Source organism: Oreochromis niloticus, linkage group LG11 (genome assembly GCF_001858045.2).
Source record: "Oreochromis niloticus isolate F11D_XX linkage group LG11, O_niloticus_UMD_NMBU, whole genome shotgun sequence".
Lineage (NCBI taxonomy): Eukaryota > Metazoa > Chordata > Actinopteri > Cichliformes > Cichlidae > Oreochromis > Oreochromis niloticus.
Genome location: NC_031976.2, coordinates 14,874,929 through 14,900,589, shown reverse-complemented (window position 1 = coordinate 14,900,589; position 25,661 = coordinate 14,874,929). Strand labels below are relative to the sequence as shown.

The window sequence follows — 25,661 nt, the reverse complement described above, 5'->3', positions numbered from 1 at the left end:
TTGGAAACACTGAGAAGAAGGTTGAGTAGCAGCATCATGTCCAGCTCTCCATGTTTCAAACCAAGCTAGCAAACCGAAGAGTAGAAAAGAAGGATGAGATATATTACCCTTGAGTCTGGAAGTGAAAGTCTCACTCATTTTTGTTGCACTACTCTGTCTTTATTTAGCAAACGGATTGCTAAATAATGAAATGATTTAGCAGTTTAGCAATGAAACTAATCAGAGCAGATATAAATTAAAATCTGATGCTGTCCACATGAACTGCATCAGAGAGGATAACCTTTATTATTATAGATGGATTACAAGCCAGATGACACTTTTCATTCTGCCTATTGGCCAGATGTGTCTGGGGTGGAGCAAGAAAGGTAAATATAATAACAAAGTGCTGTTTTTTGGACTGTTTTTTAGAAAACATAAAGATTTTATGTTCCTTTTGCAGCTAGTTCTTAGCCTGTACTGACCTTTGCACATCTACAGTATGTTGCCACATCCAAGCTTACCTGGCTATGGGAAGGTGTTTCGCTCAAACTTGCACTTACACCTAGTAGTTGGGTCGGATCACTTCCACACCACAATCAAGCTGGGCAAAAGATCCATGCCAAAGGGGGAAAACAAACGTGATTTAAACTGACTAAACACCACTGGTGTAAAAACATCTCAACCTATTCTGAACCAAAGTTGTCATCCTTATTCAGTGCCCTGTTGGCTTCACTTGCAATACCCGGGAGCGGTGTCCATCTTTTATGTACAGTTTATATCTGGGAGTCAACCTCTAGCAGTGACCTGATGTGTGACACTGCAAACAAGGCAGGCTGAAGCTTTCGCTGTGGACTGGGAACTCTAACCACATGTAACCTCTGGCTTGATAACAAAATATAAGTAAGAGAAAATCTCAAAACACATTAACACATATTAACATTTTATCTGTTTAACCTTAGTACTCAGGTGTTAACATAACAACCAGACTTCTACTACCTATCCACTGATGCTGTTTCCACATGCACGCACACACACACACACACACCTCTTTTGTCTGTGCTCACACCTCCACACTCTCCTCATATATAAAGTGCTTCAACCACAAAAAGCAGCAGTCTGTTTTATGACAGTTGAGACAGGTGATCTTGTCCGGGGAGGAGTGTCATTGTAATCCTCTAATGTTATTATCACACCCACAGCGTGTCTGAGTGTCCGTACCTGCAATGATTTACAGACACAGGCTGGAGGGACTGGAGCTTCTCTCTCTCTCTCACTGTAGAACCAGAGTGAGCGAGCGAGAGAGAAACCCATGCTCTTCTAGACATCCCATAAACGGTTTTACAATGCTTTCACAGTGTCTGCCAGGCGATGACATACCGGTAATCAGTCATAGTGTTAGTGATGCTTTTCTCTGCTCACCGTCTCACTCACCTTAAACTTGCTTCTCCTCATCTTTGCTGTAACTAACACTCCTCGCCTCTCTTTGTAGTTTTTTTTCCTCAACATTCCTCTTCTGTCCTCTCCTTTTCCCCTTTTGCTCGCTGTTATTCTCGCTCACTCCTTTCTTATTTCTCTCATCCATCCCCTCTTTCGCAGCATGCCATGTCATAAAATAGATTGTAATTACTGTGTTGCTGTGAGAAGAATGGATTAATTAAAATATAATGATGCCGATCACACCAGCGGGCGTCTGTTGAAATCTGCCCATTTAGGGGCTATGGCAGAGGACTTGTAATGCCCTGATCATACTGCAGCGGCCACACTAATTATAAAGAATGGTTTATTACATGCGTCAGGACGGGTGGACTAGGTAGTGCCACGAGCACAGGGTCACTTACCATCAATAAGGTTGTTGCAGTACATTAAAGATTAGATGTGATATCTGTAATGAGAGGATCCAGGTTTAAGAAAATGAAAGACGGTCCTGAAGCGCGTCGCTGTATGAGGTTGGACAAGAGATGCTTTCATTACTACTTGAGGTCCTGAGAAGAAGATGGCTTAAATAAAATCAGGAAGAAAATGATAAAGAGCAGAGTGTGTTTTCATTATTAATATTATTATTACCATAAAATAGTCCAACTGTACAGAATTATGTTTCTAAAAGTAGGCTTTGGACAGACATAAAGTAGATCTGTTAAACTAATTTCAACTTTAAATCTTTTTGGACTCAACTAGTGGAACTTGCATGATTCTGAGTCTAAATAATCCTTATTTATTCTTATTTATTGTACAGATCCTTTTTTCATTTAGTCCATCCACTGTCTGCTTTGTCTTTGAACATTTTGTCTCATTGGCTCACCTTCATAAATAGCAGGTCTGAACAGCAGTTGTATGTATGAGAAGACCAAATTAAGGATATCTGCTGTCACTGACACCATACAGTGTAGAAAAAGCTTTCTGAAACTGAGTGTTTAGAGCAATCTGAAGCCAGAGCTTATGGTTCACAGGGACTACATTCAAATCTGCTGACCTAATTATTTAAAGCTTTGATCATATCTACAATGACCAGCCCCTAGACATGCATAGGGCAGACATAAGAAAAAAGTATAGGGCCACTTTAGGAGTGAGCAACAATACTATGTTGTAGAAATTCAATTCAGAGTTAGTTATTTGGCACCAACTCAAAAAACAGTGGCCCCAAGGCACTTGATATTAAGATAAAGGTGAGGTAAGACCTTACCTTAAGGTATTATAAGGTAAGACCCAATCCCAACAGTTACACAGCTCCCTTTAGCAGGAGTGTCACTGAGTGGAAGGCTTTGGAAAATGTGAAAAGGGCATAGATTTGGGACAACTGTGTTTTCTCATGTTTTACAGCCTTTGCTCCCAATAAAGACCTCCTCCATGGCCATTCATACTACAACAAAATAACTAAGTAATAGATAAATAACTGTAATCTGCTAATAGAAATTACATTTTTTTTTACACATTGCTTCCTTATAACTTAGTCCCAAAATGTTGTCCTGGCAAAAAATGAGTACTTAGCGACAGTGGGAAGGAAAAACTCACTTTTAACCGGAAGTCAGCAGAGCCAGCTCAGGTAGGGGCAGCCATCTGCCACGGCAAGTTGGGGGTTGAGGGGAAAGAGAAACTGCACAGTGTTCATACAGATCCACGTCTTTCAGCTGATGCCTATTCCTCTAAAATCAAGAAATATTTTTCTTATTGTCCAGAAGTTTCATTTTGTTACCGAAATCAGCATGTTAGTCCTCTCAATAAAGACTGACTTTGCCATGCTGTCGGCGCCAATCTGTCGCAAACTCGAGTTTCTTGTGAAGATTCAAATAACAGCTTTGAAGTGCAGTTTTTAGCAAACATTAATCAAACAGCATCAATAGTTAGAGGCTGTACAGCAGAGGATTACTGATCCGTCAGAGCGAGACGGTGTTCGCAGGATGGACACAAAACGCAAACAACAGAGTAGAACATTATTTCTTCTTTCAAAAAGTTAGCTTTCGCTTTAATTGAGGAAAATCAGAGTTGCTGGATGTAACCTCTTTAAAAGTTTTGTTGGGAGCATGTGCGGATTGGGGACAGATGGCTGCAGAGAAAGCATCGACTGCATGGCTTTGTTAAAGCTGCAGGAAAAATAGCTTCCTTATAGATGTTGGGTGAGTTGGCATTGATGTGTGTGTGTTGGGGGATTTGGCGAGGCGTTGGGTGGGTGGAATGGGTCGCACGCATCCTAGAGTTCCCATCTGTTTGACCTCCATATAGACTGGGAGCTTTCGTAAAAAGCAACAAAAAAAAAACTCTGATGTTGGGGAGCGACCCACCACCCTCCGCCTCTCCACCCTCTGCTCCCACTGCCATGACGACAATAAACATGTCAGCCGCCACACGCCACAGCAATCTGCAATCAGATTTACTGTGCATGAAATATGGTGGTGCTTTTATTGGTCCAAAGACTTGTCACTCATAATTTATAGGCTGTTGCCGGGCCGGCTGTGATGTCAGCCGGCTCCCAGCACCCTCAGGAGAATCAGAAGAGAGAGTGCGGGGGTGTTGGGGGGGAATAGAGATATAAAAGGACAAAAAAACTGTGTGTATGAGTGTGAGAGGGGAGAGAGAAAGAAAGGTGATGGAAATGGGTGAAAAGAGGAAAAAGGAATAACACGCATCCATCCTGTCTCTCTCCGAGCTGAGTTTATCAGACTGAGGGAGTGAATGTGTCAGTTTTTTTTCTAGGAACTCTACAAATGGATCTCCCTCTTCTCTCCTTTCCTTTCCTCTCCTCTGGCGTTGCTCTGTAGTCTTTGAACATTGACACCTATTGATCACATGGTCTGCGAAGGGAAGGAAAAAAAAGAAAGAAACAGCAACAAATCTGCGTTTCACATCTCCACTCGAAGCCTCTCTAACCTAGAAATAGAAGGAGGAGAGTCTGCAGCAGAGGGATGACGTACGAGAACAAGCAGAACGTCCAGACGGGCTTAATTTCATTTAATCTCTTCTGATAGCATAGGTGCAACTACAGTAATTATCCTGTGGGAGATTGAGATAGAAAATAACAGTGGTGGAATAGATCAAAGAAACGCTGCCCCGGTTGCAAAAAAAACAAAGTGAATATCAAGGAGAATGCATGAGTGGTGAAATGGTGTCTTTAAAAAAAACGGGGGGAAAAACTGTTATGGCATTAAAAAATGAGATAAGATTCAATCCCTCTTTTGAAAAATGATACTCTGTTCATGGAGAACTATTAGAATGTTTACATTTGCGGCATTTTGTTCCATATCAAAATAATTAATTGCCTCCATTTTCAAATTAAAAGTACATTACAACACAATTAAGGATGCAAATGAGTCTGGGCCTGTCGCGAGGAGCCAGAAAAAGTGAAAGAGTGACTGCGTTGATGTATGAGGCCTCGCGTGCCTTTTTGTGTATTAGGTGTGTCGCAATGGATCATTGTGCACGGCTGTGTGTGTTTGCGTAATCAAATACAGAAAGAATGTGTCGTTATTGACGAGGAAGACTCAGTGTTGAAATTTCATCAGCTCGGGGACATAAATCAGAGCTCTGCAGTAATAAACAACAGAGTAATTAGGTCACTCTTCCCTCAGCAACTGAAAGAGCCATTCTTTTTGTTTTTAAGGCCTCTGCCGTGGTTTTGAAAATCACCCGACATGAACAGTACGCACACTTTTACATGCATACACGTACATATTTCTCCGTCTGTCCTCCCTTCCAAAGGCTCTGACCTCCAACGAGCCTGTTTCATGAAAGATGTCTACATCGTGGTCGGATCCAGGAACGGTAAAACATAATTTTGTCATAACCTTCCCTCTTCGGAGGGAAAACAGATATAAAAGTATATAGCCTGTGGTTTACTGCAAGTCCCCCTCACCCAACCTGGCTGCACGCAGGGGTTGATGGATGCTGGGCGTCGGCCGCCTTTTAATTGCTCGTAAATTTTTGATCCAGGGGAAAAAACGCCACATTCTCCTTGTCCCCCGGCGACATGGGTGACAGAGCCGCTCAGGAGGGAATAAAAGAACCTCGGCGAGCAACAGCGGGAGGATGGGAGGTAGAGGAAAAGGAGACACACAGGCACAATGACACACTTTCAGATATAAAGACACGCAGGTGCAGGAAGCATACTAAGTAGAAGGCCTTGTGAGCACACGAAGGACCTTTAAAAGCTATCGCTATGATGAATTTTTATACGGTGAAATCTTTTATACTGTCTACATCGACAAAAAGCAGTAACAGTTATTTTCTCTTTATAAATGATGATGATACCAAATGTCATCCCTGGCTTCTAGAAATGATGTCTGTAGATATTTTTGATTAACATATCAAGTCATAAAGTCCCCACTGTCTAAAATATCCTGGTAGAATTCAGTAAACAAATGGACAACCATAGGTTCTGTGTAAATTCTTGAAACCACACTGAAAAGAAGAGAGCCGGTGAAAACTTATAACTGCTGTGGTGTAAAATCATTTTGAGTGAAGATTTTGAAGGTTATCGCAGTATTGTAACACAAATGGGGTGAAGCCTGCAAGCTTTTGCAGAAAGACAACTTGAGCTGTGCTGCATCATACACATGTAACATGCCTCATCCCAACACGTGATAGACCAAACACACGCTCACAATTAAGCTGCAAATTTCCTGTTTGACATAGTGCAGCTAGCTAAGTATTTCTAGCTGTATTCTTCTGCTGTACAAAGTAATTTCAAGCATGAGTTGAAACTAAAAGTGTGTTAATGCTGAAAACTTTAAAGAAATCTGAGAGATGCAATCTAAATATGAAGGCATGGATGGACCCAAGCCCAATCTCACTTGAAAAATTTGTGTTCGGCCAACTTTGTACCAGTGAGAACAGTGGGAGTCTTTACATTCCCCTCTTTAGTGGCCTGCTTGCAGCACTGAAATGTTGGTCTTACTATTCGCCTTCAAGAACTCCATTTTTTTTTTTTTAACCTCTGCTGTGTTTGTTTAAATAACACTTACATAGATAGTACTTTAATTTTTAAATAACAGGAAGTTTTATCAAAGAAAAACACTTTTTAGTCTTGTTCCATTACCTCTGTGGGAAAGCACGACAGAAATTGTCCACTTCGAGCACTTACTGCGTCTTGTGGATCTATGAAAGGAAACAGTACAGGGCAAAGAACTGAGGTGTAGTAGCCTGCACAATGCACATTCAGATCTTTTTTCTTCTTTTACTGTGGAAGTGTCCTTTAGGCGTCTGCACGGCGCTCACAGTAATGAAGATGAAATTGAAAAATGGGCTTTAAAATCCATCTCTGCAGACTTGCGACTGTTGCCAAGCCTAACAGATGCTCATCTGATCGATTTCCTACCCCGTTTGTCTTCTTCCCGAGATGAAAGTATGAGAAGATAAATACAGGTTTATCCCACCATTTGCTTGTTCATTGCGGTAAGGTCCGACAACCTGCCGGGGATTTTGATTATTTCCTTCTTCCATGTCAGACTCAGCCTAGCATCAGATCCTATCACTATTTTTTTTCTGTTTTTTTCTCTCCTCTTTCCCTCCCTCCTCCTCACCCCTGCTGTTCGTGTTGTTCCAGTCTCATTTGTTGGTTCTCAGCTCACCAGGTTTGGCCTGTTGTGATCTCTTCCCTCTCTCCATCGATTTTGCCTCCTCTACCTACACCCCCAGTCCCCCGGGGCTGGCCAAATCAAGACACACGGTGATAATTCAGAGGTCACACTCTGGACCTGAGTTAAGAGGTTGAAGGGTGCTGGTCAGGATCCTGCTCAGCTCTGTGTGTGTGTGCGTGTGTGTGTGTGTGTGTGTCTGATAGTGGGGATGAGAATGGGGATTAAGGTTCTAATCAGATACTGTTTGCACACACGAATATATAGATTGATATAAAAAACCTGGAACATATTTGTTATCAAATAAAATTTAACATTTTATTTTTTAGTGCCTGTTTATTTACGATGTAAGTGTACTAAGACGTAACTTTGTCACCCTTAAAGACAGTGACAGTATCCACTATTGTGCTATAAATACAGTGGTTTGGTTGGTTTGAACATACATTCTCAGCAACTTAATTGTTTTTAATAGAAAATGGAATTATGACTGAGGTTCCAGAGTTTTCCTTTCTCCTTTCCTTGTTGACATAATTTGACTATTAATAGATGTCCTCATAGAAATATGCAGAATCTGTAGGTAAGGGATGAGACTGTTGGTACAAGAAGCATTCAGGCTTCTGTTAGTAGTCATCATTAGCCATTTCCGGGTCCAAACCCTTCTTCTTCTTCTTCTTCTTCTTCTTCTTCTTCTTCTTCTCAAACACTGTGGCATGACTAACAGTTTAAAACACTCCAGATTCTTTCATCTTAAATGAAATGTCCAGTGTGGCTCCTCTTCAAAATGTTACAATAAAGTATAACATCCAGACATCCATGAAAAAGAGTATTTACAAAGTTTAACAGAGTTAGTAGTTAACAGTTAGCTCGCTAGTTTGTTTGTCACAATAAAATCTTGAAGCCACCATCTTTTCTCTGGTGACAGTTTTGCTTTTAATTAACATTTTCAAAATGTGTATTTGTATAAAAAAAATTCCAGCAAGTCTTGGTCCTCATATACACCGGCTACAACAGCCAGAGTTTTGCCCATTGCCATCAAACATAGTCAGTGGGTTGCCAGATTGCATGGTAGTGAAATAGACTTTTTCAGCATCTGGCTGTCCTCCCACTCCATGCACAGAGGTTTGTTTGTTTTTGTTACAGATACCTTGCTCATTTAATTAAGATTGTAATATTTTCATATCCTCCTATTATAAATACAACCGCTCATTTTAAAAGCTATATTTAGTAGAGTGATGTAATTTTTGCTGACCATACAGATATACCTTTTAAACTGCTTTTCAACATCACATTGAACACCACTTCCATTGGTAGACACAGATAGGCACAGGGTCTTCTTAGCGACAACGCACCTTTAACAAAAACAAAAACTTAATCAGGAGAAAGTCTTAAGTATAAAGTCATCTCTGGCAAACGAAGAGTGAGAACATCTTAGCAAAAAAGGAAATATGCTGAGAATAAAGAAGAATTTTTTAAAAAGATATCGACAATGCATGTCTTTTTGGAGCAAGAAAAGGTTTAATTTTAATAGAATGAAAATAGTTATCCAGATTCTCTGATATCGCTGTTACAGTTTTTCAGAGGCTAACCACCTTAGCTGATGTCGTGCTGCCGGCTGACCGCCTCGCAGACCCACAGCTCTCTTCCACCGGCCACAAAGGGAAAGAGAGATGGGTGAGCCTGATCAACCCCAGTAGTGTCAACCCAATTACTCATTCTCTTAAAGGGCTATTAAAACATAATTGCCCAGCGATTTACATCCAAGTTAACGTGGCCCCGAGATAATTTATTATTTTCCATAAGCCCTATCTTTTGTGTGCCGACTGAAAGAGTGTGTGGGGGAGAAAGAGAGGGAGACTGTAATTTCCTGAGTCATGAAGAAAGGCATGTTGGCAGCCCAGTGTAATTGTTTAAACCCCACTCTCAGACACCTTCCAGTCACCCCCTTTTAATCCTCGTTATCGCTCTCATTAGCCTGGGGTCAGGGGTCAGCCAGCTCCCTCTAGAAACACAAACAGAGCACTGGGAAGAGGAAGTCATGGATGGTGGGCTGGAGGAAGGACTCAGTGAATGGGATGGAGATTTTCACTTCAGTTCTGAGCATATTGTCTTTGCTTTATCTGTCTTTTTATTTGTATAATAGAGTTAATATCATTGTTTTAGGGTGTAACAGAAATGACACAGTTACGAATGAGAGTTTAGGTGCTGTACTAAAGCATGTAAATGCCATAGTAATTAGAAATGTAATTGAAATGTATGAAGTTATTAAAGAAGTTAGGGTTTCAGAAGGTCATTTTTGTTTTGTAACTTCAAAAGCTGCATTTGCTGCTACTTATTTTAATCGATCTTCATTGCATCAAAATCCATTAATTTTGTAATCCAAACCTGAATGAGATCCAGTCGACTCCATTAGAATCCAGCTCCAGAATGGGAAAATATTATGTGTATTCAAAGTAGGGATTTCATTCCACACAGACAGACCAACAGATGTTGTTTCCAGCTAGACAGACAGACTAGCTCAACTAGCATTGCAAGCTAACACATTAAGACTACTGGTCTTGACACAAATATTGGAGACGAGAGACGATGAGTGTGTTTACATAACTGTTGCTGTCCTTTTCCCCTCTTACTCTGTTTTTATGACCAGAAGGAGTTATTCCTTTCTCTTAGTTGTAAACATTAGCACACACTTTAACCAGAGACAGTATTTATTTTATTCTATTTGATTCTACTGTATATAGTATTTTATTTTATTCTATTCTGTACAGTTGTGTACTGTATTTATTCTTGAGCGATTGTGGCTCAAGAGTTGGGAGTTCGCCTTGTAATCGGAAGGTTACCGGTTCGAGCCCCGGCTCGGACAGTCTCGGTCGTTGTGTCCTTGGGCAAGACACTTCACCCGTTGCCTACTGGTGGTGGTCAGAGGGCCCGGTGGCGCCAGTGTCCGGCAGCCTCGCCTCTGTCAGTGCGCCCCAGGGTGGCTGTGGCTACAATGTAGCTTGCCATCACCAGTGTGTGAATGGGTGAATGACTGGATATGTAAAGCGCTTTGGGGTCCTTAGGGACCAGAAAGGCGCTATATAAATACAGGCCATTTACCATTTACCATCTTATTGTATTCTAATTTTTGCTTCAGAACTTTTGCACTGTCCACTTCCTGCTGTGACAAAACAAATTTCCCACATGTGGGACTAATAAAGGTTATCTTATCTTATCTTAAGATGGACATAGCTTGGTCTGAAAAGCAAAGCCACTATTGACGTGTCTGGCTGCATTCATTGTAATGGCCCCAAAGGGGGGCAAGGACCTGCGGTTACAAAAAGGTTTCCCATAAAAGTCTTGTGTAAACACTTACCTGACAAAACATTAGTTCAGTTTAGTAAATTCTGGTCATTCAGAAAGCAGGATTATCTGGGTATGCTCAGTCATGATTTGTTAGCCAGTGAGCTTGCAGTTTCCAAGTCACCTCTGCCCCTCATTCGTCACGTGCATTTGCAAAACGCCAAGATGGCAACAGCGAAAAACCTCTTCTCGAGACTTTAGAATCAGACTTGATAAGCCAGTGGGTGACATTATAGTAGCTGTCTTATATAAACTGTCTATGACTTTGACGCAAGCGAGATGGAGCTCTGACATAATTACCAAAGCCTTTTGTTACTGGCTCAGTGAACCTATAGGGCTGCCAGACTCTAGTCAGCTGTCACATATGGGAAGCAAAATGCAGCTCTGTTAAATTAAAAGCAAAAATGTTAATTTTACCTAAACTAACAAAAAGTAGATTTACTTTTCAAATGTGATATAAAAAATGATGAGAAATGTGTAATTTGCTCTTCGAAGTTAGTTTTAAAGTGTTTATGGAAGAAAGTAAAAACTACTAGACCAGTGTTAAGACTTTTGTTCTCTTCTGTATTTACATGATCAAATTTTAAATTGCAGAAATTTATCCAGGCATATGTTTTACACAGTCCTCCAAAAGATTGCAGGAACACTTTTTAATTAGAGTACAGCATCACGTCAGTTAAACTTGTGGGACATTGATCTGGTCAGTGAAGTAGCAGAGTGGGTTGATAATCAGTTTCAGTTGTTTTGGTGTTAATGAATTTAACAACAGGTGCACTAGAGGGGCAACAGTGAGACAACCCCTAAAACAGGAATAGTTTTACATGTCAAGGCCACTCATCACCTTATCTGACTGTTTTTTCACTAGTTTTGCATTTGGCTAGGGCCAGGGTCACTACTGGTACATGGACCCTGCAGAGATTACACAGGTAGTCCAACTCCTCCAGGATGGCACATCAATGCGTGGCAATAAACTAAATCCCACATCTACTTTATTAGGCTATAGGAGAGTGACAGAACTGAACACAATGAGTAACCTTTAATGTTTAAGTGCATGCAATTTAAAGTTTCAGAGCTCTAATGTGCAGCTGTCATGTTTGAAATAATATAATATAAATGTATTAACAGGTATATTTAGGCCTATTTTACTGCTCTGTGTGGTTCTGATAATCAAATCTCCAGAATAATTTTCTGGAGCATTACTTGTGTTGCATTTTAGTGTTATATTTTATAGACTCTTTGTATATCTGTCGCTCATTTCTCTGATAATGTCTTTGATTGGAGTAGGCGGTGCTCAATTGATCCACTTTGTGCAGAAGTTAAATGACGCATGAAACGTCCCTTTTCTTTCTGTGAATTGGCCCAGAGCCTGAGGCAGAAAGCTTGGTTAACAGAGAAAGTTGATACCCACCATCTTGAAACCCATTTTAAGTTTTGTCAAACCAGCTAACCCAAAGATAGCCTGCCTGTTTTGAACTGGAACTTCACTTTGCTGATTGTTTTCTGTGTTGACACCTTGCTTGAGAACTGTGCGACAGCTTCAGTCAGGTTCTTTAAAAAACATGTTTCCGTTATTTCGTTGGTTTGCGATCACTTGAAGCCATGCATCACGAAGAAGTTGCTACAGTTCTTCTTTGGAGTCTCCTGTCTCTTCTTGCAGCCTAGACTGACTGTGTCTTTTAGAGGTCAGGGCTCCGTGGACAGCTTCTTCTTGTTCCTCAAATGGACCCCAATCTTACTATGTGATGGATGAAGCACCTAAAATTTTTGCATGTACAATAATTCGCCTTCACCTCCTAACATTCTTTCTCCCCCATGGGTTTGAATACATAGTCTCACTCTAGTAATATATTCCCTGTGATAAATGAAGTTCAAGTTATAGTATGTTCTGAAATTAATTCTCAGACAGCTGCTTAAGGTGTTAGAGAATATAATTTACACCTAGCAGCACGGTGTAACATGCTAATGTCACTCCCTATGCCATACAGTATGACAAGGTTTCGGCTTGATAGGTCATCAAAACATAATCCCACTATCATGCCTTTTGCTTTTACATCAGCTGTAAATTTATTTCCAGCATAGTTCTCAGAAACTGTCTCCCACTGTTGCTGTGATCCTGCTCACCTCCACTGAGCCGTCTGCAGGAATCACAACCTTGTTTCCTCCCCAGTGTCCCTTTCTAATTGAAGCTAATAAAGATCAATTAAAGTCATTAAGGGCTTTTCTTAAACGAGGCCTGGCTACTAAATGCATTAGCAGGCTCTCTGTCTTCCTCACTATATACTACATGTCTCTCTCTTCCCTAATTGTGTATTCACTGAGGTGTGTTAGGATCTGTGGAGGCCGAGGTATTTCCAGGGACATATCATTGAACAGAACTGCTAGCTTCTCTAAAGGCTGTCAACCACTGCACCTGAGGCCAGCAGCGTTGGGTTTGCATTATTTCTGCCACATAGATAATGCTGAGATTCGGTCTGCTTTATGTAATTATCAGAGACGTTTTACAGGGAAAGTATCATTTTAATGATTGTGATTGCCCGTGGAACCTCATAGTACTCAAGAAATATATTCCATATATTTTTAATTAATGAGTTACTTGTTACCTTTCTGGCAAGTTTTACCATTTACTTTTGATTCTTATACTCTTTCTAATAGCAGTGCTTTTCTTTATCTTGTTATTGAACCTCTAGATCAGGATCCTAAAAAACACAAAACACAACTTGAATCTTACACAAAAAGAGGCAACAGATGTCCACAAAATTAATGCAGCTCCTCCAGTGAATACAAAAGCAGTAAATAGATCCACAAAGACATGCACATTTCAGTCATTATACCCCCCCAAAAATGCTTTCACACGTACATGTGGGTACAGTATGTTTGGTTACACTAAGACACTGAGATTCCTGTGTCTGTAAAGTTAGGGTCAGAGCGATACTGCATTATCCAGCTACTGTAGCGCTCGAGCTCTATTCTTACCACAGATTCAACAGAAAACAAGTAATGTGACAGAGCGATAAGAGAGATGAAGAAGAAGGAGAATTGACCCATTCACAGGACAGCAGGGAGCCTGATGGTGCTACCGTGAGCTGACAGGACTGTCAACACACTTCACACAGAGGACTGTGTGTGTGTGCATCTACGTGCACGTGTGAGTGTTTGTATCTGAGAAAATACATGTGAGTTTCCCTGTGTGTGCTTGCATGTCCTCTGCATGTGAGATTACAGTGTGTATGTAACCGAGAGCGCGTACAGTATGTGTGAGACCGTGCAGATTGTGCTCACATTAGTGCAAGTTAGAGAGAGAGCTTATGTATCTGTTAGCATTTTAAGACTAAGCCTTAGCCGATACCGCATCTCGCTTCTGTGCGTGCTCAGCTTGAGGTGTGTGTGCGTGTTTGTGTGTCTCCATGTGCCCATCCTGCAGCTTGAGTACAGTATAGCAGCCATTCTGGTACAGAGACAAGGCGGAAAGCTCCCGATCACTCAGCCTGGGCTCTGCCTCCCTCTCCATATGGCCACGGAAAGCCTCGGCTGCCTCCCCGGGCCTCTGCCACTGCGAAAAAGCAATTGTGTGTAATGTGTAGGAATTAAGTATCCCATCATTCAGCGCAGACATGCAATTAAAAGAGCTGCAGCCGTCACTCGCGGTAGACATTGCGTGAGTCATGTCACTATAACTCAGCGAGGCTGATGGCTGCCATTTTTTTGTTCTTAAGAGAGAGAGGAGTAAACACAGAGACACACATTTCCTGTCTCTTGTTTGCTGAACACAGACATTTACATAGATATTCAGAAGCACAAATATTTCTTTTTTTTATGTCTGTCTAATGAAACAATGTAAAGAGTTATAGGTTACCATAATCATTTTTCATGTCCATACTGGCCTTTATTTCATCGGTTTCTTGAGAAGTCTGTGATCAGATGTATTCTCAGTCACATTTTGGTCGTATAGTTTAAGCAGCACCGTTTCAGTACGAATTCTACCTTTAGCTCCTGTTTTATGTGGGTTAAACAACTGTTACTGTCACATTTATCTGAAGAGCAAAGTGCAGCATTATAAGAATCTTTCAAGATTAGAGTTTATTCATTTTGTTAAACAATATGAATTTCTGTGATTGCTGCTTTTTCACTTCACCTCCGAGTGTTGCTAGATACAACACAACTATGAACGCACATTTTGTACAATCAAACAAATCATTTTGTTTGCTCTTACCGCTCTTCTCTTATGCTCACAAAGCAAGCACATTGCAAAGGCATGGGAGTCAGTGATCTGAGCTGCAGTCAGTAACTCACTTCATCCCCTTACATCCACTATAAAGGCTGTGAATGACCTTTGTTTGGCATTAATAATGTTCAGTTGTATCTGTTATTCTTTACAGCCATTTCTTGGAGCACTTTGGGGAAAAGTTTGGAAGATTGCGACTGCAGATTTTGTCCCTCATGTCTAAGGCTGCAATCAAATTCTAAAGAGTTCACTTAAGGGAAAAGAAGGGAAAATAGGGATGAGAATGCCATACTCATGTATAAGATAATGCACTCATTAGAACAAACTTTGAAAATCCATCCACCCATTCTCTTCCTCTCATCCAATTTAGGGTCGCAGGGGTGCTGGAGCATATCCCAGGTGCCATACGGTGAAAGGTCACCAGTTCGTTGCAGGGCTAACACGGAAAGACAGACAGCCATTCGCACTCATTCACATCTATGTGTAATTTAGTACTACCATGTATCCTAGCCCATTAACTGGGGTTGGATTGGGGGTTAGGTCAAACTTTAAAAACATATTTTAAAACATCTTCACTGATCCTTTAATGCACATGTGCATGCAGCTGCTATGGTATGAATAAAGTTAAATGTACACTCTGTACAATAAGAAGCAAGTCAATAACAAGTTTTAACATTCATAGTGAATAAAAGGCAATAACAGGTGATAAACTAACTTCTGATTAGCCGCCTGGTAAGTTATATATTGCATTTGGGAATATAATGAAAGTGTTGCATTTTTCTATGTGCCCCGCATTAGAAGAGAAAAACACACACTTTAACTTTTATAATTTCACCAAGTAGCTCCACTGAGGTTAAGAGTCATTTTTGTCAAGTGGCCAAAAGAGAAACATTACAGCACAGATGCCGTAAAAAACATTTAACGACTGAACCCAAAACAATATACTAAATGAGCTCTTATTTGGACTGTGAAAGACCACATATGTGAAACGGAGTGAGCCTCCAAAGTCAAACTGCACCGCTCCACACTAAGCAGTTTTCCTTCAGCTTTCTAAAAAGCACGTTGTATTGCCACACCTACTCTGTGTACACACTGGTGTAGTGCTTGTCTCTGTAGTATTTCCTCTTGCTTGCTTCTATCTCTTCTGATAGCTCATAGCAGTCTGTTCACAGAGCTAAGCTTGAGTGGGCTACAGTGTAAATATCCCAGACCTATTATTACTCCAGCAAAATGTTCCTAGCCGTTGTCAAGCCACTAAGTACAAAATGGTGAATTGCAGACACGAAGAGAGATAATTGCCACTCACACTGTAAATTTGGCAAGCGTCTTCCCCGCGAGACCCGGATGAAATGGTGCTTCAACCCCCGAAACTGTCATTCTTAATGAAATGGTAATTACAAACCCAGCGGAACAGCTGAGGGGCCTGCCGAGGCCCACGGAGCCCAACTACCAGAATAAACCTGCTACAACAACCTGCAGAGAGGAGGGAGAGAGGCAGGGAGGAAGGAAGGAGGAGGATGCGGGAGGGGGTGGGGGAAGGGGGGCAGCAAGACTACATAAAGCAGCAGAGACGTTCAGGTAGGCACTACTGTAACACCGGGAATCTGAGATTTATTTCAATTGTGAAATGTAATACACACTCCAGGTTGGAGTGTGCAGTATGCTGGGACCCTCATCAATAATGCCGGCTGTGTGGAAGGCAGGAGGGGAGGTTGGTTAAAAGCGCCCACACAGCCTGGGTAATTGATTGCTTTGTAAGTGAACGTGTCTTTAACCTTTGGGAGGTCAGGCCCAGTCGGACACCATCAGTCCTGCCTGGGGTTGAACCGCTTCCAGCCGTTTGTCTTCCGCTGCTCCCCCGTCTCAGGGCCGATTTGTCAAGCATGAGATGTTTTGGGTGTTTAGATTACAGGCGAGATGGGAAAACAAAGGCAAAATGCCACCCCAAACAAAAGGCCTGAGCCCGGATCTCCCACTGATCTGCAGGCCGGGCAGGAGGCCAGCTACCTGGGGTGCTGAAACTGAAAATGGGGAGGGAGGTGGTGGAGGGGTGGCTTTGCTGAAACAGAGCCACAATGAAGCCCCCTGAAAAACAGCCACTGTGGAGCTTGAAACTGAGCCAGAATGGAGGCTGAACCGGAGCCAACGTGAGAATTGAACGGCAGCCAGGACGGTGACATGAGATAGAGCCGGAATAGCGCCTTGAGACGGAGCCAAAATGGCAGCCAGAAACTCTGGGAAATATGAGGGAGCTCGGGGCAGCTAACTGTTTTCTTCACGGCGATACCCCCTCATCACTGGAGATTTTAAAGTGTCCCTTTGCCACCCTCCCAGGTACTTAGGGCTGTCTGTCTGTCAGGCTGTTAGAGAGTGACTAAAGATGATTTATCTCCTAGATTATCAGGGCCAGTGGCAAAGCCATTGCTCATGTGCTGCCCCAAAGGGACAGCGCAGAAACAGACAGCACCTTCTCGGACCGACATCCTGACACCTCTCCTTTTCTTATACGAATCTTATTCCAGCTGACCTGCGCTTTTTAGCACTTTTGGCAGGAGAAAGTCAAACTCCTAGCTTGTTAAGCGCGTGTGTGGATTAAGGCTGTGTATTTATTTTCAGCTGTGATATTTTAGCACTGTGAGGTAAAAGCAGCTTGTTTTTGCGTGTTTGTGTCAGTGTGTTTTTGTAACATTTGAATAAGTGCGCTCGCATGCAAGAGCATGTGTGTGCGTGTCTCAAAGCACAAGGAGCTGTGTGTGCCTGCCAGTTCCATCTGCTGTTCTATTACCATAGACGTGATGTACCTGCCACTTCCCTCCTCAGCTGAGGTGTGTGTGTATGTGTGTGTGTGTGGTGTGTGTGTGTTTTATTCTCCCATCCTGTTGTTAGATCTGACAACCACTAACACAGGCTTGTGGTGGAAAAAAAAAAGAGGGGAAAATACTCTCAAGTTCCAGATCCCACCCCGAGTCTGAGAGACAAACTGTCTCTGGTTGTGGAAAAGCTGCGCTCCACTCTTGCCTTCCACTCCTCACCTCAACTCCTCTGCCAAGATTTAAATAACCAAAAATTCTATTTGACGTCGTTTCCCAATCTAGTCAATGCAATATGGTGCTCCTGTGCTTCTACAGATGGTCTTTACTATCAGAATAACATGCTTCAACTTTTGCTCTACAGTGACGTTGTTCTTTGTGCTGCGAGCATTGCTTGAGTTTTGACATCTTCAGACATACTCCTCCCTCCTTGCACAGTGGAAGCAGGTGAAAATGTGCCAGAAGTCTCTTTACTGTTTCTACAGCTTACATTCAGCACTTGTATCACAGCTTTGTATGGATAGCAGTTCTTTCTGTAACAATTTCATGAAAAAAGAAAAACACTTTTTTTGTGATCTGATTGTTCCAGGAGCTAGTTATCTATACAGCAGGAACTAAACTCCCTGTTGTGCACCCCACATTTAAAGAAAATATTACTGACTTATCTTGTACTAGGCCTGCTGGGTCAGCCCCTTAGCTCATCCTTTCTCTCAAACAAGCTTTTCTAACTCCTCTTCCTAAAAGACCACCCTTCTTCTGATTGGCTTCCATTTGCAAACACAAAGTTTAAACATCCGGTTGTGAGCATGAGCATAATTAGGGATATCGACTAAAGAGTTAAAAAAAAAAACAGTTTGAAACAGAGTGTTTTGCTCAACTGTGAAGTCTGAACTTTGACACTCACAGATATTGAACTGATTGGTTGAATATATATGATATAAACATCTGATTGTAGGGTCTTTGCCTTACAATATAAAGCAACTTGAGATGACTGCACTATATAAATAAAACTCAGTTGAAGATAATGTAAAATATAAATCACAATAAATATAGAAAAGTACAATAGGTCCATGTTAGGAGGTAATTTTTCCAAAATGTACCACATGAAGGTGGAAGGAAAATCCAAGTGATACACACTTCACAAAGCTATAAAGATACTGCATCTTGAAGCAAGAAGATTTGACATTTAGTTAACAGGTAGGTTTCCTACCTGACATAAGATGATTTCTTTGACCCAAGGAAAGATCCTGTGCTAAAAGCAAGGAGTGAACATCGGTTAATGTCTGCGTGTCCTTTTAGCATTCCTGTGAACCTGTAAAAAATACAACAGAAGTGGGATGTGGGAAGGAGAAGTGCCAAAATATCTGCATGCATTTTCCCCCCTACATTTATCACTGTAAATAAAAGCAATGCAATCTTGAGTCTGAACAAAACCAGTCTGATTTGTTCTTATTTGGTCTGTCTGCAGAATTGACCAGAGATCAATACTCTCACAACTCTGTTAGGTCTGTAAATCCACATCCAGAGCGTGTTAGTGCAGCACACAGTTGAGAGTTTACATGCGTGCATGTTTCGCAGTGTTTTTGTGAGGCTGTGCCGACATGAGGGCCGCGGAGCACGTACTTGTATGTTTGTGTGAGAAGGTGCATACACACCTAACGCATTGTGGCGAGCCATTTCCGTTTCGGCACGGTCATAGATCGTATGAGGGCAGCGGGTCTCTCTCTGGCTCTCTCTGTCTCCCTGGTGGGGTTGTAAAACTGGCCTCGCGTCTCTGCCCCAGCCAGATAGATTAATTAATTATCCAGAGCTGCTCTTTTTTTCATTGCTGAGCCAATTACTCTGTGACTGAGCCTGTGGTCTATATGTACGCCACTATTTAGAAGAGAGAGCGAGAGAACGTGTATGCATGTGCAGGGTAATTAAAGAAATAGCTCATCCGCAGACTAACAGTCCCCACTATCACTTCATTTTGGAGTAGCTCTGCAATGATATTGTTTCCTATGAAGGAGAGTAGATCTATGTGTAGGTAATTGTTGGATAATTGAGAGGAAGTGCAGGTTCTTTATGTAGGTGGGAGTGTGGGTGGGCGGGAGAAACAAAGCCCTTGTGTTAATTTGAATTTGGCATAATCAGAAAGAAGAAGATGGGCAGTCTGGATAAGCCGCAGACCCCCGACCTCAAATTATGATTGGTTATTTAGACGTAATAGGTTTGTTCAATTGCATAAATGATCGTGCTTCTCAACTTTTTGCTTTAACGTCGTCTCTTTAAACTTTTTTTTTTTTAAACAAATTTCCACACATTTCTAAAGTGTCCCTGTATTTGTGAGCCTGAAGTGTTGGAATAATAACTCTACTTCTACGCAGAGACGCACAATGTTGATGGTAATTGTGTGTGTGGGTGTTTGTGTGTGTGTCTGTGTGTGTGTGTGTGTGGATGTGCATTTGATTGATGGGTCAGCAGATAAACTGGGCTGAATATGCCGAGCGTGTGTTTATGTATGTTTCTGCGTGCCCTGGGGGACAGGGGGAAGCGGAGCGCTGCACCTCCTGCAGGGGGTGCCGTGTCTCCCTGCAGGGGGGTGCAGCAGGCAAACAGAGGGGTGCCAGTACACCCCACCACCCAAACCCCTGCACACGCACACACAAACACACGCAAACACACGCAAACACAGACATATCACCCCACTCCACCCTACTGCGCTACAAGAGGGGGTGGGTGAAGGGACCCTGCGCTCTTCTAAACCTCAACTGATGCATAATTCATGTACAAGTAGCAATTCTCATATTTTGCTGTTGGGTTGGGGTGGGGTGGGGTGGGGTGGGGGGAGGGTTCAGAAAAAATAAAGTTCCATTATAGTCCGCACACTCATCTTTAATCCACTTTTTCCCAAGTTAAATTTTTTTGCTATGGCTGTAGACTAATAGCCACAATCAAGCTGAACTTCTTAGAACAAGTAGCATTAAAATGTTTATAAAACTATGGATTAATAATCTTAGGTATTAACTGCTGACCACAAATATTCTGTATCCTTCATTGTTAGGTTTGCACTAAAGTCAGCACTGTTTCCATATTGACGTCTCTATTGTTTCTTTCCAAATTATGCATATTTGCTAGATCATTTTTATGATTTGTTCCATGTGCAACAGTAATGATATGTGCACCCAAACTGACCCATAACCCAAGCCTGTCACCAAATTATATTCTCTAATCCTGCATGTGGTGTACAGAATCCTTAAAGTCCACGTGGCTCCCGTGATGAAATCATGTAGCAGATGTCACCAACGTACAAAAACAGACTTTGTTTTTAATCATTACATTTGCGTTTGCTCTGTCACGTTTTAGTGATGTGGCATCTAAATCTCCATTCCTTTGAAAAGACAAACAAAGGCTCCTGGTTCGGTGTTTGCTTTGTCCGGACTAAAAGAAAACCGCTTGGGACCCGGGAGGGAATCTTTTGCCAAGCTTGTAGTGCAGGGGCTACTCAATCTCTCTCTCTCTCTCACACTCCGTCTTTCCTTCCACACAAGGGCAGAGACATCCAAAAGGACTGTACCTTGGTGCGCGTCCAACAAAAGCTCTCTGCCGAATTTCATCCTCTTTTGAATTTGTGTTTGAATAACACTCGAGCTACAAATCAAAATATGTTGGACACTGAGAGTGAGGTCATGGGGTATAGATCATCATGGCTTCCAGAGAAGTCTCCTTGTGTAAAAGACGGGAACGGGTGGCTGCTGCTTTGACTGATGGCTATAGAAAACTGAGAGGGCTGCTCGGGGCCCATTCTCCCGAGACTAAGTCCCATGCCTGTGCCAAACCCCTCATTTTCCTCCCCGCAATATATTTCATTAAACTTTTAACTCTTCACAAGGTAATTCACTTGGCATTTTGAGACTGTGCTGTTGAAGGCTGCTGAGTGTTTCTCTCTCTGTAATTTAACATCATGCAGATATTTGTCTAATACAGCACTAAAAGTATATTTCAAAATCTTTTTTTTCTTTGTAAAAAAAAACAAAAAAAAAACAAAAAAACAACACACATTCAGAACAGTTTAATGGATGAAACTGTGTAACATCCACACCAACAAAGCTGAGCTGCGCGGCACAGCATTTCATGATTACAGCCGTGCAGGTCCCAGTGGCGCAGATATAATTAAGACCTCTTCTTAATTACTTAATAAGCCTAATTAGTAACATTTCTGAGCAGCAGATTTGGCTGCAAGAGCGATGGAAATCAGAAGAATGTTAAGTCTATTTGTTATTTCATTTAAATCCTAATGTTAATGAAATTAGTGCATTATGATATAACCGAAACCAACCACGCTGGGATTGACCAAAGGGCTAATGCAGTTGTTTTATGCTCCTGATAAACATTCAATTAAGAGCAACAAAAGGAGGGCAAGAAAATCAAACCAAAAAAAAACCCACACAAAAGAAAATCTAGTTTTTCTTAGGTTTCTACAGTCACATCACTTTCACCAAGCGGTCTTGTTTTCTCTCATCGATCATTTTTCATCAGTGGGTGCCCAGATGTGATGGAGAGGGTAACTAAGGCAAGTCCACCAATCATGTGTTGGAGCTGCTGCAGCATTCCTGGCCACTTAATTAGAAGTTGTTGGTACCACAGAAGGTGTCACCAACCTTTTCAGGCGCTGAACAGATGGTGTCCCCCTTTTTTTGAGGTCCTGCCAATGCCCACTCTGTGGCTCCTGGGAAAATGACCTAACTCACAGGCAGCTGCTTAGTGCGGCTTGAGTGATTCTTTACAGCCACTTCTATTGGGGGGGACTTAGCAGGACGTACCACTGCAAACAAGGGTTGAGACCGCCGTAGCTGGGTCCCCTGGTAGCTGCAGAAATCTGTTTTGGTTACAGGATAGAGGTTGTTAAAGCTGTGTTTTCAGCGCCATGTGCAAAAAGACGAAGGAAAGACCTTAACCCCCAAAGATCTCTATGTCTAAGTGCGAGTTGGGTTTGTGTGCACCTTCCTCTGCTTTTGGCAGATGGTGTGAATATCAACAGAGAAAGGACCTGGGAAACCCCACAGAACAAAAAGTGAAAAGGGTTCCTCGACAGTTACAAAGAGGCCCCATGGAGCGGTGTGTGTGTGTGTGTGTGTGTATGTGTGTTGGGTTGGGGGTGGGGGGGGGGGGGGGGAGTGGCCTTCATGTTAATAGATAAAAAGAAGGAGGGAGTAAGAGATTGCAAGGGCATTTGCCATCGAGGAGTGAAAGTGGATAGAGAAAATGTGAGGACCGTGGGTTCCATATGTGAGGAGGCGGGGGGTCGGAGGGGGTCTAACATGCTTCGTGCTGCGTGGACAGAAGATCGGCTGTCATTCTGTAATCGGCTTGGCTCAGCCTCCTTCCGACCACGCAGGAGGTGGAGAAGGAACAAGTTGAAAATTGGATGACTGTGTTTTTCTGACTAATTACTTGATATGCTTTACACTATGTGGGTTTTATCCTAAAGACATTTGCAGGATTCCAAAAAAATAAAATAAAATAAAAATCTCAATCACATGCAATCCTGATATCAAACTACTCACAAATCCTGCACACGCTTCCAGAAATCACAATGCTATTTAGAAGGTGCACGACTCTCTCCAGTCCTTGCTCTTGATGATGAGACGTCTGAAAAGGCTGGGGAGTCTACTTGAAAAGTGCCCCGGCTCAGTAGTGCTGTTTCACTGACATGGCAGGGGACATAAAATCTGTCATTTTCATCATGTTCTTTCGTGGGGGAACTTGTTTCCTGCAGCTTTCTCTATCAGACACACTGTATGCCGGTGTGGGTTTATGGCTGTGGAGCTGGGGCAAGCCCGATCGATCTGTGGGAGCCATACGATTTAATAGGTGCACAACTCTTGCTAAGGGGCGCTGGGTAGGAAGGGTACATTTAATCACTAAGAGGTAGAGGGTGGCGAGGCCTGGTCACCAACAGTTTGTTTTATGAGAAGTCAAGGTATCAATTTTCCTCCACACTGTGAAATATCTTGGGTAATCTATTTTTAGTGCTAGTGTTTCAGTTGTGTTTTCCCATTTCCAACTATTCCACTATCTGGCTAATTTATTTTGGTAACTTTCGGAATTTTAAGTATTGACAGCTGTTTCTTGAAGTGCTCTATGGCTGCTGCTTAGATAGCGTTTGTGGCTTGTAAGCTCCTGTCTCAGAGCATTATAAACTGCTATGTAGTGTTGACATTTAATGTTTAACATGACATTTAATAAGCTGTCCAAAGTTCTTCACGAAACAACTGTCAGCAATCAGCAGTTATTTCAATGCCCCTGTGTGCATGACTAGAAAGAGAACTGTAACTTTAATTTCACTGGTCACACTGAAACTTAACAAGTTGATTATTAAATCTGATGATTAAAAAAACATTTTGCCCAAAATAAGGTTTAAAAAAGCTAAAGGTCAGACTTACTACTTCGCAAGTGTGACATAACTTGAGCACAGAAGCGAGTTTGAGGTGTTAACTTGGCCTCCAAATTCCCCAGATAACAATCCAATCTTTACTACTAGAGCATCTGTAGAATGTGCTGGATAAACATTTCCAAACTAATGGCGCCTTACCTCACAACTTACAGGAATTAAAGGATCTGGTGCAGATACCAAAACACACCTTCAGGGGTCTAGGAGTCCATGCCTCGAGAGGTCAGGGCTGTTTTGGCAGTAAAAGGGGGACCAACACCAACCAACACAATATTAGGCAGATGATCATAATGTTATGCCTGATCGGTTTATCTGTCCATTACCAAATAGTTGAAGCTGCTGTGAACCTCAAGTGTGCATCAGTGCAACAGCTATCTTGTTGCTACTTAAATACCATGCATTTTCAATTCAGTTCAGTTTTACTTATACAGCACCAATTCACAACAACAGTCGCCTCAAGGCCCTTTATATTGTAAGGTAGACCCTACAATAATACATACGAGAATAACACATCAATCATATGACTCCTTATGAGCAAGCACTTTGGCGACAGTGGGAAGGAAAAACTCCTTTTGCACCATTTTCAGCAAAAAGGTGTAGATTTCACATGTAGATTTGTCTTCAGTGACAATAGTATATCTAAAATCTTCAAGAGTAAACTAAAAAGAGTTTAGAGACTTTAGTTTTTGGTGCACTGACAACACAAAAAACATTAAGCAATAACAGCAATCCATCTTTAAATATGTATTAGGGCGAATTCAGGACCACAGCTCCTAGTCATCGGTTCAGTTTTGGTGACTTCTAAACACACATTGATTAATAAATAAAGACATTGTTATCTTCATTTATATACAATAAGCACATTTAGAACTCATTAGGATAAAGGGGGTAAGACGATGCAATTACTTCTCTGCACTGAGCTGTTGTCGGCTGTGTTTTGCTCAAGCTCTTCGCAGCTTTCACAAAACCTCCGAATAACCTTGAACTTCTATAGCGCACCTCAACCCCAAACAGCCGCTGCTTAATGCTGTTATGCCGGGCCCTACACGCTAAAAGTCACTGGTGGTGATAGTGGCTGATTAGATTGTGTCCATTGATTGCACTGCGTGCTGTTAGGACGAGCACGATGCGGGCTGCAGATCCTGCGTCTCCTCCTCCGAAACACTGACAGTCTGAGACAGAGGAGATGGAGCCCCATGCAGGGCAGCAGATTGAGTTATTGATCAGCTCTCTCCTTTCTCCTGTCTCCGTCTCTCGCTCTGCTGCTCGGAGAGACCCCGTCATCAGGATAATGAATTTCACTTATTGCAGATTAACGTCATAAGGTCTGTATGGTAATAATGGCAGGAATTAGCTCTTTGTCACCCCCTCTGAATTTCCAAGAAGGAGGGGCGATGAAGGTTGTTATTGCCCCGTTACTCAGTCTGAGGAGCGTGATTTGAACAAAAGGGAACGGTGAGCGGAGAAGTGCATGAAAATGAAAGATTTGAGGGAGAATTAAAGAGAGACTTATGAAGACTGTGATTTCAGCATCACTGAGGCGGCTGCGAAGAGTTCTGATGCAAGAAATTTGTGTTTGATGAAGGAGAGTGAAGGAGAATTTAGAGAGGAAACCAAGACTGAATAGCAGGCTGCTCTATGAAAAAGAGAGGCCAAAGAGGAAAGATGAGAGGGGAAGATTCAAAAGAGATGAGCAGTAAAGTGGAGAAGAGAGCACGATAGGCAGTGGTCATACAGTCACCAGGCAGCAACGCCGCTTAAGGGTCGGCCATTGTGTCTCCAGCACCAAGACTGGGGTAGTAAAGAATGAA

The 25,661-nt window shown here is 42.1% G+C and overlaps 1 protein-coding gene across 4 annotated transcripts in view; it reads left to right on the top strand.

The window, feature by feature from the left end:
• The window catches only part of LOC102079407 (furin-like protease kpc-1), a 209,374-nt gene that overhangs the window by 152,195 nt on the left and 31,518 nt on the right, over positions 1-25,661 (top strand). The gene's annotated exons all lie outside the window — the stretch shown is intronic.